The sequence below is a fragment of the Myotis brandtii genome, unplaced genomic scaffold (assembly GCF_000412655.1).
Source record: "Myotis brandtii unplaced genomic scaffold, ASM41265v1 scaffold151, whole genome shotgun sequence".
Classification (NCBI taxonomy): domain Eukaryota; kingdom Metazoa; phylum Chordata; class Mammalia; order Chiroptera; family Vespertilionidae; genus Myotis; species Myotis brandtii.
In genome coordinates, this window is record NW_005355461.1 from 427,879 (window position 1) to 449,363 (window position 21,485).

Here is a 21,485-nt window from a genome sequence, read left to right on the forward strand (position 1 = left end):
GCTCCCAGCCTGGCTGGTGCTGGGTGTCGCCCCGGACGACTGGCCCACGCTGCGTGCCCGGCCCCCCTGTCAGCGCAGCGAGCACCGGGAGCTGGGTGAAATGCTGCTGCAGAACCTGACGGTGCAGGCGGAGTCGCCCTTCGGAGTGGGGGTCCTCACTCACCTGCTGCTCTCCGGGAGTCCTGAGGACCGTGTGGCCTGTGCGCTGACCTTGCCCTTCATTTGTCGGAAGCCCTCTCTGTGGCGCCGGCTACTTCTGGACCAGGGCGGCCTCCGACTCCTCCTCTCGGCGCTGACGCGGCCAGCCCCGCACCCGCTCTTCCTCTTCTTTGCTGCAGACTCCCTTTCCTGCCTCCACAGCCTGATGTCTCCCACTGTGAGCCCAGCCCCGCCACCTGCAAGCCCCTTGGACATAGACCCGCCCTCCCCTTGCCACTATGAACCTCTGCTGGGCTCAGCTCCCAGCCCAGCCCCGGATCTGCACTTCCTCCTGGACTCAGGCCTCCGGCTCCCCGCCCAGCGAGCTGCCTCGTCTGCTGCCTCCCCTTTCTTCCGGGCCCTGCTAGCTGGCAGCTTTGCTGAAGCCCAGATGGACCTGGTACCTCTTCGAGACCTATCACCCAGCGCAGCCTGGCCTATCATGCATCACCTGCATGGCTGCCGGGGCTGTGGAGCAGCCCTGGGGCCCATTCCCCCGCCAGGCCAGCCCCTGCTGGGCTCAGAGGTGGAGGAGGCACTGGAGGCTGCTGACCGTTTCCTGCTGCCTGGGCTGGAGGAGGAACTGGAAGAGGCTGTGGGCCGTATCCACCTGGGATCCCAAGGTGGCCCAGAGTCAGTGGGTGAGGTATTCCGCCTGGGCCGGCCTCGGCTGGCTGCCCACTGTGCACGCTGGATCCTGGGGCCGGGGCAGTGCCCACGGAAGCGGGCTCTGGCCTTAGTGGGGCTGTTGGAGGCAGCAGGCGAGGAAGCAGGTCCCCTGACTGAGGCTTTGCTGGCTGTGGTGATGGGAGTTTAAGTGGGTAGCAGGGGTCCCAGCCTAGACTCTTGATATCCCCTCGAGGGGACCCAAGAACGAATTGGCTAGAAGAAGGCCTCCCTTGGAGTGGCACGGGGAGGAGGCTAAGCAGGAGTCACCACTGAGGACCGACGAGAGGATGGAACTGGGCCCCAGGGCGATGGGTTGCAGACTCAGGAGTGAGAAGCCGAGAGGGAGGCCTGGGAATGGGGACTGCGAGATGGAGAAGAGCCCAGCCTTCTGGGGTTGGGATTAAAACTTTGGAGTTGGATATTCAACTGCACCATTGAGAACTATCTATGGCACCATGATTCTTATTTATATAGATATTCTCCTTTTTCTTTTCTCTCCTATCTTTTTTTTTCTTTCTCTCTCTTAGATATCATTTGTGCTCTCTTTTCTCTCCCCTAATTCTTTTTTCTCAGGTGGTCACTGATATTGGGGTTATCGGTGTCGTGAGTACATTCATGCTTTGTTCCCTTTGGGTCATGTCTTGTTCAGGTGAATTTTATCCTGCCTGGCTAAAGTGCTAGAGAGCAAGCCACATAACCAGACACCTGGAGAGGAAATTTCATTAACGAACGGGTCAGTTACACCCTAGACCCAGCTACAGAGGTAGGAAGAAGGCGGCAGCGAGGGTGCAAAAGAGGAGTGTGTGGTTGTGTGTGGGGTGTGTTAGTGTGTGTGTGTGTGTGTGTGTGTGTGTGTATGAATGAAGCAAAGTTATTCTCTTCCTTAGTCCTGTTAATCCCTAACTCCAGGGGAAAATCCTGGTGGGATGTATATTGGATTAAGAGGCAGGAAACCTTGTGTCTAGTCCTGGGACCCACAGGGTGTTCGGATATGAGTGAGACAAGTCACTCTCCGTGCTTTGGTTTCCTCATTTAGAAACAAATGGATGGGACGCCTTAATTTTTAAAACATTTCAGCTTAAACAGTCGAGGACTCTTGCTAGTGTTATTGAATGGTTGTTAATAACAAGTTCCATTTCCTCTTTGTTCTCCACTTGAGCTCTTCCCCCTACTTCATCAGAGGAACTTGACAGAGGGAAAAAGGCAGATTACAGGTTAGAGAGGAAGGAGGGGACTGTTAATAGGTTATTCACAAGCAGTGTCAGTTCCTGCCTGCCAGACACCCTCTCAAGCCTTAGTGTCAAGAGGTTTTTCTCCTAGCATCAGCTGTTTGGAATTCTTGAGATAATGGAAGCCAAGCCGGAAAGTCATCAAAAGCTCCATCCCCACCATCCTGGGGGTGAGGATGGGTTGGTAGGTGGGTGAGAGGGATCTGTATTCCTTCCCTAATTCCAGAATCTGCTGGTTTTGTGGAAGGCTCTGGATATACTGGTTTATAAGTTTCAATTCCTAGGCTCTTCTGTTTCTTGAGGATGCCACAGTTCTCTACTCTAGAACTGAAAGAACTTGACCTTTGACCTAGCTATTGTCAGCTCCCTACTTCTCTATTCACAACAAATACTGATTATAGTCTCCACATCTCCACTCACTGTCTGACATCTGACTTCACAGGGAATGGGCTTCAATGGACCAGGATGCTTTCACTCGCCAGACTAAAAGTACAGATGCACCCCACAGACTTCTGCTATTGGCTTTTCTCATCATGCTGATCTTTGGGTTTTGGCCATCAGTCTTGACTGAGCACAAGATTTATATGTCCTTTTTCTTTGCAATTGGGACTTCCGATCATCTTTGACTCATAACTCAGGCTCCTAGTCCCATCCTTCAGCTCAGTTTTTCCTATGGACCACCTTAGGTTTTCTGCCACATGAATCATAAGGTACCATTGTTTGACAAACAGGAAAATGAGCTCTTATGTTACTGGCATTTTTGGGTTTGGAGTGGAGTCTCTAGTTGTTTGACCTATATTTCCCGGGGAAATCTGAGAATATAAGCATTCTAGAAGCAAAACATTTCAGAACTGGAGTTGACCACATCACCAGAAATGCTTGCATATTTTTCTTGTCTTTAATAGGTAATAAGTGCATAGCAAATTGCCCTGCCAGAGCTTGTGGGGAATTTAATTAATTGCTTGTTGGTAACACATGGAGTCATTCCTCAATGGCTTCAATTCATTTGTCCAAAAATAACCCCAAAGATGAATTGCACATTAGATTTACTGCCTATAATTTTGTAGCTTGCAGATGCTACTGTGGGAAGCAGTCACTAATTTAATAATTTAGAAACAATTTGGGGATAGTTGTGTGGAAATAAAGGTATTTGATTCTGCTTTATGAACTCAGATTTTTTTTTTTTTTTGTGTGTGTGTGTGTGTGTGTGTGTGATATTTATGAGTTTGACCAGCAGGAGCTTTGGATTCCCATTAGTGGTCACAGCTGCTCACTGTGAACGTGGCAGTTTGCTACATTGAAGAAGTTGCTGCCCAACAGCTTATTGGTCAGGTCAAAAGGTATGGGGCAACATCACAAGATGTTTTTGAGTGTTTGCAAATTCCTAGGGAAACTGTTCTTATTCCAAATGATATAAATTTTAAAGAAGGAATGCGTTCAATATTTAAAATAATTACTTAGGCGTCATCATTTATGATTGCTCAAGTTCTTTGGCTCATTGCCAAGGCAACCCCATTTGTAATGTAGGCCCCTATATGGTGTGCAAGTAGGAATGTCCCAGACCATGGGGTATGCCAGACTTTAGGACTTGGTATCCAGCAGAACTTGACATTAGGGACTTCTAGAGGGTTAAAGCTGCAAATTTCCTTTGAGGTCATTTAAACCAGCCCCTTGTTTTATTTATTTTTTAAAAAATATATTTTATTGATGTTTTTACAGAGAGGAAGGGAGAAGGAGAGGAATAGAGAGTTAGAAACATCAATGAGAGAGAAACATCGATCAGCTGCCTCCTGCACACCCCCTACTGGGTATGTGCCCGCAACCAAGGTACATGCCCTTGACCGGAATCGAACCTGGGACCCTTGAGTCCGCAGGCCGACGCTCTCCACTGAGCCAAACCGGTTAGGGCTAGCCCCTTGTTTTAAAGTTGAAGGAATTCAGACTCAGGATGTGAAAGGAGTTGATTAAGGCCACCCATCTTTTTAGCAGAAGAAATGGTTGCAGAATCCAGGACTCCTGATTGCCAGTTTAATTCTCCTTTTGCCATATGCTGAAAAGGATTCAAACTAAATGAGCAAAACAATAGCTAAAGTATTGATTTCTTAGGTGCTTTTAATGAAATTCTGCTGAGGAAACTGAGAAGCATCACATTGGAAGGGGTTCTACTCGGCCACATTTTAGCTCATTCTCTTCTCTGAGATGTGTTGATAGCAACCTGTTTTCTTTCTAAGTTTAATACTCTGACCTCCTTTTAATTTTGTGCATACTTAAAATGGATTTTTTTCCCCTGCAAATTTAGGAGTTGGCTTTTGTTTTCTGTCAGTTTATGGGACTAAGACCAGATAAAAGCATTCAAATGAATTATGCAAAGTTCCTGTGAAGTGAGGGATAACCATCCCCCATGTTGAGAAAACATACTTTTGCCTTCAAGTCTGGGAACTGTGTGTATTTAATTACGCACAGAATGTGCTGCTGGGAGAAACCCAGACTTAGGAAAGGGCTGCTGGTGACTGCCATGCTCTGAGTTGAGGCTAAGCCTGGTGATGGCAGACAGGCAAGTGGGCAGCTGGCACAAGGCCACTAGAGGGCAGTGTTAACTTACGCATCAGCCCTGAAACCGGTGGGTGTCCTAGGCCAAATGAAATAAACAGCAGGGAATGTGTTGGGCATCTGACTTCTCCCTGAGCTCTAGACATGCAAGGATAAGTAATTATGTGTTGGCACTTTTTTTGAGTCTGGGTATCCTGGACTCATTTTGAAGTTCTAATCTTTGTAGTGTAGAGAAAAGGACACAGGATAGAATATCAACAGATCCGGAATCTAGTCCTAGTTCTACCACTCATTAATTCAGTTTCCTCCTCTGAAAAAGTAAGTGGTTCTAATATTTCTTCTATAAAATCTATGAGTCAGCTGGTTCTTCTTTTCTGCCCCGTTCCCCCTGGGGCCCACTGAATACTCAATTTTACCCCACGGTTTACCTCTGACTTTTAAAGAGAAATCAGGATATCCTCCGTGTAGGTAAATCTCACCTTTCTGTCTTGGCTACAAGGTCAGGCTTCTCTTCCAGGAACGTTTCTTGCAGTGTCACCTTCTCCTTCTCCCCTCTCCTCCCCAAGGTAGTCACTGTGGCTTATCAAGGCTCACATAATTGCTTATCAGCAAAAATGCCTAGTGACCCTTGTTATAAGTTGAATTGTGCTCCCTTTGTATGTTGAAGTCCTAACACCCAGCACCTCAGAATGTGACTTTATTTGGAAAGAGGGTAGTTTCAGATGTAATTAGTTAAGTTAGGATGAGGTCATACTGGAGTAGAGCAGACTCCTAATCCATTATGACATGTGTCCTTAAAAAAAGGGAAATTTGGACACAAAGATGCATACCAGGAGAATGCCATGTGAAGATTAAAGTTATGCTGCCAAAAGCCAAGAAACTATCAGAGGCCAGGAGAGACACTGGGAATAAATCCTCCCTCTGTGCCTTCAGAATGAGCATGGTCCTGCGGATGCCTTGATCTTGGACTTCCAGACTCAGAACTGTGAGACAGTAAGTTTATGTCATCTAAGCTGCTCAGTTTGTAGCACTTCGTTATGGCAGCTCTTGCAAACTCATACAACCTGAATGGGCATTCAGTTAAGTCATTGGAATATGTGTTGACTGTGGAGTTTCCTAGACGGTTGGCAGATTACAATGACGAATCCTGCCCCCTGTATTGTACTCCACCAAGGTCAATATTACTGCCTTGTTCAAAACGACAACAATTTTTGTATAACTTAGGATATGTGATAAGTTTGGTAGGAAGAATGCAACCATCCAGGGGTAATACAATTTATCCTTCTTTAATACTTAGTTATCCTTATGTTTCCCCAACTTAAGCTGGCCTCAGAGACAAATGTGCTGGCAGTTCATTGATTTCAAACTATGTTCAACTTTAAATAGTATTTGAAATGCAGAAATCCTCCTTTAATGAATAAATCAAGGCAAAAGTTTGATCTTCAACTGTTCTTTAACAAAATAGATCAATTCACAGCTCTTGCTTTTGGTCATAGAAATGAAGAGAGGAATTAACTGTGGTCACTTGTGTTGCTAAGACCTGTCAGCTAAGTCTGTCTCCAAGGATACCCCAAAGCCTAAAGATACTGAGAAAATAGGACAGAAGTTCTGTGTCAGGGAGTGGGGGGTGGGCGTGTGGATAGAAAAGCCTTGATGAAAGGCACATTTTTTGGTAGCATCTACATGTCAGCTGGACCCTCATTAACACATTAAAAAGAATTGTCTCTAGATATTCCCTAAATGATGGAATATTTCCTTGACATCAGCCTATGATCTCCAGAAAAATATAGACATTTTAGATATTTTAGAAATTTTATGGAAATCCTAAAGCTTTGGTTTATATTGCTCAGTGTTGTGTGATACTCCCTGAAGCAGGCTCTTCACTCTGCCAGTTACATTTTTCTCTCTTTTTAAATACCATTTGGGTCCCTGTGTTCATCATTGGATGTTGGTCAATGCCTGGATAGCTTTTGTCTGAGAGACTAAAGTTAGCATGGCAGCAGATTCTAGTCCCAGACTTGTGTATGGTCTATCTTGTTTTCATTGATTCCTCAACTTTGCTTTTCATTTTGAGAGAAGTTTTCTGTAAGTTCATTTCCTTTACAACTGGGGAACAGAAGATTAGCATTATTTCTTTTTGGTACTAAAGAGGAAAGATATTTGTTTCAAAATAAGTGGACAGTATTTTCATGTCCTCTTGATAAACCCAATTAGGAGTTCTAAAAATGTTTGTCATTAGCCCAAGACAGGGTATAGATGATCTACTACTTATTCTACTTTAGAAATACAAAGGACAGACACTTTGTTATTTTTCCATACTAAATTTAACTCTAAATTTTCTAGCAGTAAAGACAAAGAATATATTCTGATTATGAACTTCTATTTTTTTTCTTTTGGCAGAAGGCAGCATACAATTTCACCAAGAGAGGAGTAAGTAACCACCCTTGGTTTATTGGGAAGTCTTGACTTCCTGGTGATATACATTAGGTTGGCAGAAATCTTGGCAAAAGTTTTACAGAAAGGTCTTTCTAAGTAAAAGAAGACCCTATAGATGCTGTTATACAAACCAGGCATAGATTTATGAATTACCATGTATAACATAAATTGATGGGATAAATTTCCTTGGACAAAAGCAGGATAGCTCAGGGAACTCAGTTTATGTCAGTACCTGAATCTGTGTTACTTGGGCTGCAGCTCATTTTGCTTAAATAAATGCTTATAATTATTTAATAATAATAAAAAGGCAGGATAGCCCATTTAGGGTCTGCTTCCATTCCATGGAGCTCTGTTGGCTTGTGTACTCCTATGGGACATGGACTCTCAACCAAAATTACTTGGAAATTGATAACTATAAAATATCAATTGCAAACACGGAAATCTTTTTAATTACTCTCAATTTTATTCCTTGGACACAGCTAATTATGGATTGCATTAGTTACCTGTAGCTGTGTAATAAATTACTCCAAAACTTCATAGCTTAAAACAACAAACTTTTATTAACTCTCAGCTTTGGTGGATCAACAATGTGGGTGCAACTCAGGGTCTTGCCCTGGCTGCAATCAAGGTGTTGCTGGGGAAAGATCCGCTTCCAAACTCACTCTCGAGCTCACTCATGACTATTGGCAAGATTTAGTTCTTTGTTGGCTGTTGTCCAGAGACCCCCCTCAGTTCCTTTCTGCTAGGAGTTCTCCATAGGCAACTTGCAAGATGAAAGCTGGTTTTGACCAGAGTGTGCACTCAACAGAGCAGGAGAGAGAGAAAAAGACAGGAAAAGAGTCTTTTTGTAACCTAATCTTGGAAGTGACATCCCATCACTTTTGTTATATTTTAGTTGTTAAAGTGAGTCACTCGGTCCAGCTCACATATAAGGGAAGGGGCTACACAAGGGTGTGAATACCAGGAGACAGGTATCACTGGGAGCCACTTTAGAGGCTGCTTACCACACACATGGATGTTAGGTTTTGTTAGGTTAACTATAATTGTTTTAATTGAATAATTTGAAGTGATGTGTTATCATCACCTTTCTATTAAAAGTTAGTTTATCTCAGAGGGACTATATAGAAAATTCCATATTATTGAACTATTTTCCTTTACTGTTTTATGATTCGACTAGAGGCCTGGTGCACGGATTTGTGCACCGGTGGGGTTCCTCAGCCTGTCCTGTGCCCTCTCACAATCCGGGACCCCTCAGGGGATGTAGTAGTGTGTGAAGTGACAGGCGGCTGGCCAGGGAGGAGCCTGAGCCCAGGCCAGGTGCCACGCCATACCGCTCCTGCTCATCCTGGCTCTGCTGTGTCTGCCGCCACTGCCGCTGCCGCTTGGTAGTGCTGCCGTAGAGGTGGGAGAGGTTCGCGCAGCTGCAGCTGCACTAGCCAGCCCTGAGCCCAGCATCTGGTGCCCATCAGTCAGCTGAGCAGCACTCCCACTGTGTGAGCCCACTGACCACCAGGGGGCAGCTCCTGCATTGAGCATCTGCCCCCTGGTGGTCAGTGTGCGTCATAGCAACCAGTCGACCAGTCGTTCGGTTGTTTGGTCATTCAGTTGCTTAGGCTTTTATATTTATAGATGTTAAATGATATTTATATAGTACTCTACCACTTTCAGCATAGAAATATAATATTCATAGAAATATAACTGTAAAGGAGGAATTAATACAGCAATTTGACAGGTGATAGAAGTGTCATTCAGAGAGATAAGTGGACTTTTGCAGTAGTGTACAACTCACTATCACATTCATTATTATGTGTTTGTTTGTTTTTACACACACACACACACACGCGCGCGCCATCATTATGTTTAATGCATAATTTATGAGGACATTTTTGCCCCCAAATTTTGTGTAAGTCTAAGGGAAAAGTGCTTAAATATATATTTTTAAAATTTACTATCTTTTGGTCATTTGCTTGTATGAGCAGTAAATAACATGTGTATATGCAAAAACTAAAAAATGAGACAGAATTGTGTTATTTTCAACTCCTTCAGTCTTTTTTAATGACACCAGCCCCAGAGTTGAGTTGCAAGAGATTGGGGAATATTTTTGCTGTGAAAGTTTAGGAAATAACCACGCTTGGATCTTGTTTCTAGTTGCCGATGACTGAAACATTTTTATGGTCTTTTTTCCCCACTGGCATGATTCTTTGATCCACTCAGAAAGGCATCTTCTGTATTCTTTTTCTACTCACTTTAGACACTTAGAGGCCCCCATTTGAAAATGGACAGAAAAAAGGGAAGTAGAAGGGAAGGATGAAAAACTTCAGAGTTGGTAGACTGCAGGGCAGGACACATGCTGATTTCCAGCTATGCACTCAAGATTTAACTGCCCTGGAAAAGCCACCACATCAGTCCTGGTTAGCTGGGTGAGGGGCACCTGCTCTGTCCACTTTATACAGGTCAGACTGATATATATATATATAGAAATACCACCCTGGCCAGGTCAGTTGTAAAAATTAGGTAAAATAGATTGGAGATGATGGATGGTTTAACAGAGTTGCTGGCTTTATAGGGATTTTGACCACCATAATGGCAAAATCAGCTGTGCATGGAGAAACTGTCATCTTTATAGTTCACTTGATGAAAAACAGTAGCATAAGCCACAAAAATTGTGAGAAAACATTTGAATTTTATAGTCTCTGAAAAGTCATAAAAAAAGCTTTTCATTTTTTTTTTGCTAGTGTTCTCAGTTTAAATTATGTTTTATGGAAAATAACTTGAATCATTTTGAATGTGGATGACCTCACTTACCCCTTAATGGTCAGTTACCTTATCCCCGGACTCTGTTAGGACTTTTCAACCCTACGCCCTGCAGTCTTATAAACCTTCCCAAACCACTTTTGTCACTATCTGCACAGAAACACTTAATGGCTTCTTATTCCTGAAATTTAAAGGCTATATTCTTTTTTTTTAAAATATATATTTTTTTTATTGATTTCAGAGAGCAAGGGAGAGGGAGTGAAAGATAGAAACATCAATGACGAGAGAGAATCATTTATTGTCTGCCTCCCGCATGCCCCCTTCTGGGGATTGAGCTTATATCCTGGACATGTGCCCTGACTTGGAATCAAACCTGTGACCTCCTGAGTCAAACCTGGTTCACAGGTTGATGCTCAACCACTAGCTACGCCGGCTGGGCAAGACCATCTCCTTAATATTTATTCAAGGTGTGCACAGTCTGCATCAACTTTCCTATACATTTGTAACACTGCTTAACTAATTTGTAATCCTTCCATGTAACACTTAATTTTCAAATCCGACAGCCTACTTGACATCTCAACTTAGATATAAAGATCTCACATGTTATAAGTCTGAAACAAGGACTTGTAATTCCCATTTCCATCACCGTTCCTCCCTTAGGCTTCCCCATCTGAGAACATGGCATCACCATCCACCATCAGGTTGAAAGGCTAGAAATCATCCTGGATTTCCACACTTCCCTTGTGACCCCCATCAGAGTCAAGCTGGCACCACGTTCTATCCATGTTACCTGCTAACTACACCCAAACAGGACTATTTCCCATAACACCCACTGCTTTCATCTGATCTGAGTTGCCATCCTCCCTTACTAGATGACTTTAATAGTTCCTAAATATCTTTCTGTTTCCATGTATCCCCCCTAAAATCTCAACTTCCACACATAAAAGGAATGTTTAAAATGGTATATATCAGCTTATATCACTCCCTTCTACAACCTTCCAGTTACTCCCCATGTCATCTATTGTACTGGCCCCAAGGCCCTCCGTGACTTGACTCCCCTCTTCTGCTACCATTCCCCTTGCTGCTCACTATGCTCCATCACACTGGTCTTGTTCTATCCCTAACATGCCAGCTTATTCCCACCCCATGGCCTTTGCTCTTCCTGTTCCTGTCACTTCTGACTTGGGTGTTGGTGGCCCAGAGCTTCACATGGCTGGCTCCTTCTGGTCATTTGGATTTCAGCCCAGATGCTGCCTTCCCAGAGAGGTCTTCCCTGACCATCCAATCTAAGCTAGAGTTCTGTCCACTTTCTATTCTATTTTCCTATTTTATATATTTTTTGCAGACTTATCACTATCTGAAATTATCATTTTTTGTTGACTTATTTATTGCCTGCCTCTCTCCAGCGGATTAGGAGCTGCCTGCAAGGAGAAGCCTCCTGGCTTCTGCTCCCTCTACTCTGTGATGTCCCAGTGCCTAATGCAGGGCTACCCTGCTGTAGGTGCTCCAGGTGCTTCTTACAAATGGAATGGAATCTGCATTTAAGCCAAATCAGTCTAGTCATGGGCTCCAGAACATGACATAGTTTATATTCCTTGCATTTTTAAAACCATTTCCTTTTATCTGAATACCACATGCTTTCCCCCTCTACTTTTGAAAATTATTTACAGCTTTCAAAGCCCCATTCAAACACCACCTTTCTCAACCACCCCACACATAGTAATGGCCCCTCTTCTGCAGTGCTGTAACCATCATTGTCAGATTCATCAAATTTTTTTTATTGTCCATATGTTACCTTGAAGTATAGATTATCTTTTTTATGTGTGCATGTCTTGCATTCTCAACTAGATTATAAGTCCTCTGAAAACTGTGTTGTAAGATAGTCTATGCATTTTTCTATCATTGTTGCTAGTAAAATATGTTGTGCATATGTAGATGTTGAATAAAGAGTTATTCATTTTATTCTCACACCAAGGCATAGTTTTAAAAATCAATGTATACATTTGAAATAATTCTTGCTCTTGAGTGATTGTTAATGTGTTTATTTAAAATTATACTATGGTAAGATACTACTACAGCAATTAATTTCCAAATAATTTGTACCAACTGGAAGCTTTAACAATGAGCTGTTGGACTCTGCTGTTCCTTCAGCTTATATAGGTAGATGTGACTTTAGAGATCTCTCATAGACACAATAAGGCTTAAAGAATACATGCAGAACCATTAAACCAATACATCCATAGACAAGAAGTTTAAGAGATGCACTTTGTAAAAAAGAAATCCTTACTAGAACTCAAACTTTATTTAATAGGAAAAGCAAGTACCCAGCCTTGTAGAAGGATCAGTGTTAAAAGAATAATGTCATCTTTGACCAATCACAATTCATTCTTATCATTTAAGAATGTGCCAATCTTATACTTTCTTTTACTCTTCTATTCTCTTCAATCATCACAGCTATAAACTTCTCAACTTTCTACTCTCCCTTTACAATGTTATCTAGACACTCATTCCTTCTTATCTGATTCCCCTCTGTTTCAAGGTAGCAGTATTCCTAATTTCAAAGACAATCTACTATCTAACTGTAGATTGTACTTTTCCACAGATTGTCTAGGACTTGATCCATAATTACCTCTACTTTTCTTCTATCTTTAACGCCTAATTTAACTGCATCTTTTTTTGACATACAGAAATGCTCACTGTATAGATATTTCTTGGCCCTCATTCTCCTTTTGGCTACCATCCTATCTTGTCTTCCTTCACATCAGCTTATGGAAAGAATAGTTCACACTCACTTCTCCTCCCTCACATTCATACCATATCCTACTAAGAATTCTTACCATCTCCCCATTTAAATGGTATTGTAATAAATAAATAGATGATGTTTTAAAGCAAAATTTCTAGTACAGTTGATTCTTGTTATTTGTGATTGTCATGTTCTATAAAGTTGTTGCAGAATTAGTGAATCATTGCTCTTAGGGGAAATGTGGGGTTAGGTTCCTGTAGTGAGGCGAATTAGCCAATGGCCATATTTTCATCATGATCCATATGTAACCTTGTTTTTTTTTTGTGTGGTTCTGCTTAAAAACACTTTATTTTTTGTATATTGTTGATTTATTAAAAAATCTTAATTTTGAAAATGCCATCTCATCTCTTTGATCTTACTGCAGTCACTGGAAGGAAGTCACCAGGTCCAACCTACACAGGAGAGGGGATTCCACAGGATGTGGATACCAGGGGGGTGAAGATCATTGAAAATCATTTTATACCCTATCTCCCCCCACCCCATCCACTTTTCCCTTTTGTCCTGCTATAAAGTATTTATTGAGCAACAATTTTTACTAGGAACTATAGAATGTACTCTAGGCAATTATAATGAAATCTTGTTGATTACCAAAATTACCCAAGGAAGCTTTTACAAATACAGACTCTTGAATATCACCTCTTGATAGTCTGATGCAGGAAATATAGATAATGTCTGGGAGTGTGTACTTTAAAAGTACCTCTTGTAATTCTGATAACATATCAGGCTCAAATTTATTTCTCTAGGATTCTTTCAGGAATTCATAGTCTACTGGGGAAGATAGATGGGTAAACCACTAATTACTGTTGAGTTAGATAAATGTTGTGTTAGAGTCATCCATAGGATAATTTGAAGTATAGAAGGACATTTAAATGGGGAAGTTAGTGGGTGGAACAGAACCAGGAACTGCTTCTTAGAGGTTGTATTCTTGAGCAAGTCTTGATCTATGAGTGGGATTAGCAAAGAATAGTGGGAATAATATGTAGAAAATTATAGAGGCCTGAAAACATGACAGGAAATTTGAAATAGTTCTGTATGAAGGGGGAAAGGTGCCATTCTCTGGAAGTACTCAGTGGCCTGTGTGTGAGTGCAGTGAAAGTGGCTAGTTGGGTCACCCAGGGTTGGAGTTTTGCTGTGAGGTTGGGTAGCAGGTTAAGGGGGTTGCAGATAGTGTCAAAGAGTGACAAAGTGAATGATTAGGCAATGAATTGAAGCAGGAAGGGAGGTGAGATTTGGGGAAAATATAGGGTGAAGAGCTGTGAGGTTCCAGAGTGTGTGTTTGGAGGTGGGTAAAGGAGCATCTACACATTCAGGGAGCATCAGAACAGAGGTTATGGAGATGAAGCCCTTCCCAGTTTGGCTCCGGAAGGACAAGAAATTTAAATTTAAACTGACCTTGAATGAATAGACTGGATATAATTCTGGTGGACACAGAGGTAAGGGAAAGAAGTTGACAGCAAGTCTATTGTATGATCATCAGCAAAGGCTGGCTATTTTGACCTAGAACATGTGAAACTTAAACAAAAATTTCTTTTTGGTAGGCACCAACTAGTAGGTGGAGTTTTCATCTTAGTGAAAGAATGATATTCCAGGAAGGCACATGTAACTGGAGGGCTTCTTCTTCTTCTTTTTTTTTTCCTAATAGGGTGACTAGATCCAATGAGATTCTGTAATTTTTAAAAATTAAGTTTTATAATATACACTGAATTGATAACTTCAAATTATGATTGAAAAAATCATGAGGATGAAAGCCTTTTGCATTCTGTTGATAATCAAAAGGGTGTTTCTCTCTCCTGAGAGGAAAATATTAGATTACTGGTGGGTAGAAGCCTGCCATTTGAATATGACTTGACCACAGTTGCCATGCACCTCTGTCTGGGGAGAGGCTAGTGGAGAGCTGGGTCACCCTCAGCTCCCAAGGGGGCCATCTCTAGTACTGGAGAGAACTCCAGATGCCAGCCTTCTGAAAGCATTTCCCTGAAATGTGTTGAAAACACCTCTAATGGTTCCAAACCACACATGCTCACCTTCATTTGGAAGGAGCTGGAATCCCCCAATTAATCAGAATTAGAAGCCACATTATAAAATATATGAAACAGTTCAGTGAAGAATTGATGAAAAATTCTACTCCAGATGAGTGGAGATGTAATGAATAATTTTATCACTTACAGTCTCTTCAGAGGTTTCATTCTCACACAAAGCTGCTGGTTGTCACGGTTCCTTGTTATTTAACATCTTCTGAATCAATGGTGCTGTGCTATGGTGAGTACATAATGTCTAAACCTAAAAAAAAAAAGAGGTGGAGTTCTCAACTATCACAAAAACATGGTTCCGATTATTGTCAGTCTCGCCTTATGGGTAGAGTTGCATGTGTTTTCAGCCCAGAGATCATTTTCTTCATTTTCCATTTTCAAGACTGTGATTTCTGGTGCAAATAGTAAAGCAGAATTGAATGAAATCTGTGATGCTTCAGGACTTCAACCTTTTCCAAATGATTCATGAATCGATAGCTGGCAGATCCAGCCATGCGGGCATTTGTTTGTTGCCTCTGATGGTTTGAATCCCTCCTCGTATAAACAAATTCCTTTTGCATAGTGAAGGACATGAAGTAAAACCTCACGATGATGCTCCAGAAGCTGGCACGCTTTTGGCAGTTAAGCTCTGCTCTCAGGATTTATGGGGAACTACTGATTGTAATTAACAAAAAACACTTAGAATCTAACTTGAAATACAAAATTGAGACTAGAAATCATATTCTCAGACTATTTACTGTGGTCACGGGGACATTTCAAACCAATAAATCTAACACATAGTCGTAGGGAACAAAAGAGTCCTAGTTGTTTAGATAGTATTTATAACACTTGGCTCATTAATCTGCCTGTGCTCTAAGGATAAACACTGGATCCTTTTGATTTATCTGTGAGGATGGAAAATGTATCTCTTAAAAGTATCTGTCAACACTAGCCTGCATGGTGATAACAAGGGAGTGGGATAAGTGTCCTTTTAATAAAAATTCTTTTTGTTTCAAAAGTTCTTTAAAGTCTTACATGCCCATTACAGAAAACCCGAAAAAACACAGACAACCGAAACCAGCCTAAAATGTCCTTATATTCTAATCCATAAAGGACAATTACATATTCCAATATGGTATCTATTTTTCTTGATTCATATGTCTTATGTTATTTTTGGTGGCATTATATCCTCTCTTCTCTCTTGTCTAACTGCAAGCTATCATTGTCCCTACCCACAGCTGTGTGCAGAGCTGAGAGGGCACTCACACACCCTATCGATCATGATGCCCTGTCTGGGTTTTATAGTTTCTTCCTTTCGTGTCTTTCCATTCCTCTTTTCTTCTTTCTCTCCTTTTTCTTTTGCTCTCCCTCCTACTGTGTAATTGTGGGCAGGTTACTTAACCTCTCTGTGTCTCAGTTTTTAAAAATGTTTATAAATAAGAGTTGCTGTGAGGAAACCAGGGGGGGAATAATTTAAGGCACATGGTCCAGTGGCTAACCACAGTAAAGCTCAACAAATGGCCGCCCCTTAACCGAATGAGCCTTTGGGGTGGGAGACTCCCAATCTAAGCGCTGTGATACTTGGGAAGTTACAATGGTCGCCATGGTAATAAGCATGAAAGAATCAATTTGGAACATGACATCCTAGTTCATAAATCTTTTAAAAATTCTAGATAAACAGATTTAGTGCATATTTGTCACAATTGTCCTGTGATGTACTCTTCTCTCTACCAAATCTGTTTATTGTTAAACTCTTTCAGTCTTTTTCTCTGTGTTTAATATATGTCTTTAATTATATGTTTTCTCTTCTGGTTAGAATATGTTATGTTTTATATGGTAGAGATTATTCTGAATGTGTCTAATAATGGTCACTGGATTATGGGTTCCCCTCATGCAGCTGTTGGAGACTAACCTGGGCTAAGACGATGAGAGCAGACTTACTCAGTAACCACTAGTTCTTATGCTGCAGTGGCACCCTCCCGGGACTCAGCAAGGGTGTACAGAGGTCAGTGTTGACCTTTTCTCAGAAGTGGGCAGTCCTGACAGCTGAGAACCTTGAGTACATTTTTATCTGGCGTTGGATGTTAAGGTTAAAAACATTCAAAATAGCACAAAAACACAGGACCTCCATGGCTCTATGGATTATTAACATCAAGAAGGTGTACTCAGTTCACTGTGCTTCACAAAATTTAAGTAACTTCAAAAGCCAAATTCATGATTTTAACAAATTTAATTAATTAAAGACAGTTGAGAATTCCAAAGAGAAGGCAAAGAAGAAAATGACCCAAGAATACCCCCTCCTCCCCTAAAACCCCACACCCATCTGAATCTCATCTTAAATTAAGCAAATTGAATAGATTGTGTTAGAAGTAGTCTCTGTGGACATGGCTAAGTTAGAACTGGCACGTGAATCTTCTCTATTAGTAAATATAAAGTGTTGCTTAATCATGGAATGCTCTGAAAGCCAGCAGCGGAGCAATTGCCTGATTGGCAAATGTTCTGGATGATCGAGATGGTTTCAGTAAAAAAAAATGTCAACCCCTCCCCTGGAGGGTGTCTGTGATGCAGTTGTGTGGGAAACAGCAGGCTCGGGTTGGGCAGGCAGGGGGTCGGGAGACAGCCAGACAGATGTCAGGGTCTGAATTAAGCCAGTTATTTGGGAGCCAGGAGATGAAGGCCAGTGAATCAGTAGTTGAATGTGGCCAAGAACAGATGGAGGTCAGGAAGCCAGGCCATCAGACAGTGTCGGGAGGTCTGAGAGGTGAAGCATGGAAGAATCAAAGGTTCAGAAGTTCAGATCCCTTGCAGGGATAGCATGAGCAAGTAGAACACACGTAAGAATCAAACCAACAGATGTACAGCCATTTAGGGTCTTCTGTATTTCTTTATCTGGCAAGGTTGGGCTTGCAGTATTTTACCAACTAATCCCAGGGGACTAGAGTGATGTGGTCTGTTAGATAGTCCTACACCTTTACTGGTACTGATCAGCTATGTGTCCAAATCAAGTAATATCCCTAAGCTTTAATTTCTCTCTCTCTCTCTCTCTCTCTCTCTCTCTTTTTTACACTGAAAGTGCTGACTTTGTTTTGTGTTGAATACATCTCAACAAAAGGGATCGTGAAAGTGCTGACTTTTGTTTTGTGTTGAATACATCTCAACAAAAGGGATCGACATTTTAAAAAGGAAAACGGACTTTGTACGCTCTAGGGCAGCGGTTCTCAACCTGTGGGTCGCGACCCCTTTGGCGGTCGAACGACCCTTTCACAGGGGTCGCCTAAGACCATCCTGCATATCAGATATTTACATTACAATTCATAACAGTAGCAACATTACAGTTATGAAGTAGCAACGAAAATAATTTTATGGTTGGGTCACAACATGAGGAACTGTATTTAAAGGGCCAGAAGGTTGAGAACCACTGAAGAGTATACCTTGACTTTCTCTACCAATTGACCCCAAGCCAGCACACATGCAAACACTCTATGTCAATTGGTCCTCCGGGAAGGAGAGACCAAAATGAAACCAGAATAGATGTATTGAGTGAAAGATGGGCGATGAAGGAGGGAAAAGCATTCTCATACAGGTCTGAAACCTAGACGAGGAGCAGTGCAGCTCTGAGACATCTGGACCAGCCAATGGAGAGCCACAGAGCAAAGGGAATCCGACAGAAATGGGCCAAGTGTCGTCCCCATGCTGTGCTCAGTCATTGGCTGGACGCAGTCCAGGAAGAACATGGCAGAGGCACACACATACACATGTGACACTTCCCAAATTTTGTTTTAGCTGCTAAGTCTCCTTGAGTTGATAGAGTGGCCTTGTGTAGTAGGTGTCCTTTAGGGCCCAGTGGCTCAGTCTCCCCAGTCACCTGAGGTGGACACTCCAGGTGCACCACTTTGTGGGCTGTGTGCACAGTCTTGTTTAAGTTGAGCCTTGATTGCTGTTGGTGTCACTCGGAGGAATTGACCTCCAGGCCAATTGGCTGTGAGGATCAGCTGCAAATACAGTGGGAGAGCTGCTGTGCAGGAGACACCCTTTTAGAGCAGGACTTGTTTCAGTGGGGCTTTGGTGCTCACTGAGTCTGCCCCTTGAGCATGTTGCTTATGGATGTGAAGAGTTGTAATCTGGTATAGTCTGACACTGACCACTGGCCCTTAGGTCTCTAGGGAAGAGTAAAGTCACCTACTGCCTGGGGCCACCCAGCAGGAGCTACAAAGAGATCTGCAGATTCCTCCTCTTTGTATACAGTTTGGAAGTACCCAGATGAGGCCCAGCTGTGAAGCATGGCAGGCTGGTGCTGGTGCCCAGTTTGGGCTTTTATTGATAGGTTTGGGGCTCCCCAACTCAGCTGCAACTTGTTTGACAGGTTTTAGCCTGAGTAAGGACAGACCATTCACATGCAAAAGCTGCTGCACACAGGTCCGGTGGGGTTATAAATTGGGTGGGGCGGGGTCTCAGGGAATCATAAGGTGGAGCAAACAGAAATGGCTGCCAGTCAGCCCTGCAACTGAGGTCCCAGCATAGGAACGATGATCCCTACAAGCACCTCCACCTGGGAGAAAGCCACCCCGAGTTTCTGCCCCGATGCCAGACAATCCAGTTTCTCCTTGTATGTGTCTGTGTCCCTGAGAGCCTCGCCCTGGTGCTGGAGCTCAGAGGAAGTGGGAGCTTGTTAGTTCAGTTTGTGTGCCAGCCTTTTAAGAGGAGCAGCTGGGTCTCCAGCAGCCTCTGTGTCTCTCAGCCCCAATCCACACTGGTTTTTACAACTGTAGTTGTTACTTCTTTTCCCAGCTCTGGGACCCTGGGCTGGGGGTCTGGTGTAGGGCTGGGCCCCTTACTCCTCCAGGTGGCCTCCGCAGAGATGATCTCCATCCCTATTAAAAATCGGTACACATTTGTGTCGGACCAGCCTGTTCTGTGCCTCTGCATCTCCTACCAGTCTCAGTGTGCTTTCTTCTTTACTTCTCTTGTTGTAGGACTTTCATTCAGTCAGTTTTCTGGCAGTTCTGGATGATGATTGTTCTGTATTTTAGTTGTAATTTTGATGTGGTTGTGGGAAGCAGCAAGTACTGAATTTGCCTACACCGTCATCTTGGTCTAGATTCTTTTAAAAAAAATAAAGTCACACAGTCTTATTTGAACAATTCATTAAATTTGTTAGCCAACCTTATTGGGCATATGGTTTTATTTTTTACTTTTTTTTACTATTATTGAATTTATTGGGGAGACATTGGTTAACAAAATTATACAGGTTTCAGGTACACAATTTCATGAGTCATTTGTTTTCTTAAACACAGGAAAGTTATGCTTTCTTTGTGAAGATGATTGGATTACAGTTGGGCCTAGACAACCTCAAACAGTAAAAAATTTAAGCAGGTAAGCTGCTATAATGTATCAAATACCCATATAGGCAGCCATATGCATATAGATAATTGTTCAATCTAAATTCTTCTGCTTGGAATTGTATAATATCATCTCCCAATTATGGGAAATTGTGGAGTGTTAATAGGTGTTAAGGTACAAAAAACTTCCATGACCAACTGAGTTTGGAAATGACAAGAATTTATGTTTAAAGTTCCTAGACCTCTCAGAGTTTTTAACTGCTAATGTGATTTGGGATTCTTTAGAGATCAATAGAATTTTGCCTGTGTTTTTGACATAGAACCATATCCTCATGAATCAGGTTGGGACATACTGATGTAGTTTTTGACCCACAGTTTGGGTTGAAATAGGAGATTTGGTTGGTTAATTGATATTCCTCCAAAGAAATTATCATAATATACTTACTTCTTAGGCCACTGTTACAACTTTATTTGGAATCTGGGAATATACTTTTATGGCTTGATCCAATAGACTTCAAATTCTTCAAGGATAGGAATTAGTGATTGTGCTCTTGGCTTCTGTACTTTGGTTAAATAATTGTTTTTTAAAAAGACCTCTTAAGTACTTGAAAGAAGTGTGGGGATTTTTAATGAAATTATAAATGAGGTAGGCATTTTGATGAAATTTTAATTATTGTAGCAGGCTAAGGACTATGGACTTTGGGAAGATAATTTATAAATAGTTATTCAGAGTTCTTTTGACCCTAGATTTTACAAGGTACTGGCAATGTTTGGTAAGAATGTAGGTTTCATTCTCAAAGAAGTCTTTTTCTAGCCCCACCTTTCATTCACTGAAAATGCTGAAGATATTCATGAGTGATAAGCTTCGTACATTTTCTCCTTGCCCTTTGTCTAACCTTTTCTAACCTTTGTCTAACCTTGCCCTTTGTCTGCCACCAGAATTCTTTCTAAAACACTAGTCAATAGGAGGCATTGGCAAACATTTTCTATAAGGGGCCAGATAGTAAATATTTTAGATTTTATGGGTCATACAATCTTGGTGTCCCATTGTAGATCAAAAGCAGCCATAATCAATATATAAAGAATGGGTGTGACTGTTCTCAAAATTGCCTGGTACTGGCACAAGAACAGACATATAGACCAATGGAACAGAACAGAGAACCCAGAGTTTAACCCAAGCCATTATGTCAATTAATATTTGACAAAGGAGGCAATAGCATACAGTGGAGTCAAGACAGTCTCTTCAAAAAATGCTGTTGGGAAAATTGGACAGATACATGCAAAAAAATGAAACTAGACCACCAACTTACACCATGCACAAAAATAAACTCAAAATGGATAAAGGACTTAAATGTAAGATGGGAAACCATAAAAATCTTAGAAGAAGTCATAGGAAGCAAAATAGCAGATACTTGTTGTAGCAATTTATTAATATAGCTCCTAGGGCAATGGAAACTAAGGAGAAAATAAACAAATGGGACTACATCAAAATAAAAAG

At 41.9% G+C, this 21,485-nt stretch overlaps 1 pseudogene; it reads left to right on the forward strand.

Moving 5' to 3' along the window:
* Positions 1-1,172, forward strand: part of LOC102248899 — a 3,083-nt pseudogene extending 1,911 nt beyond the window's left edge.
* Positions 1,173-21,485: the final 20,313 nt, after the last annotated feature.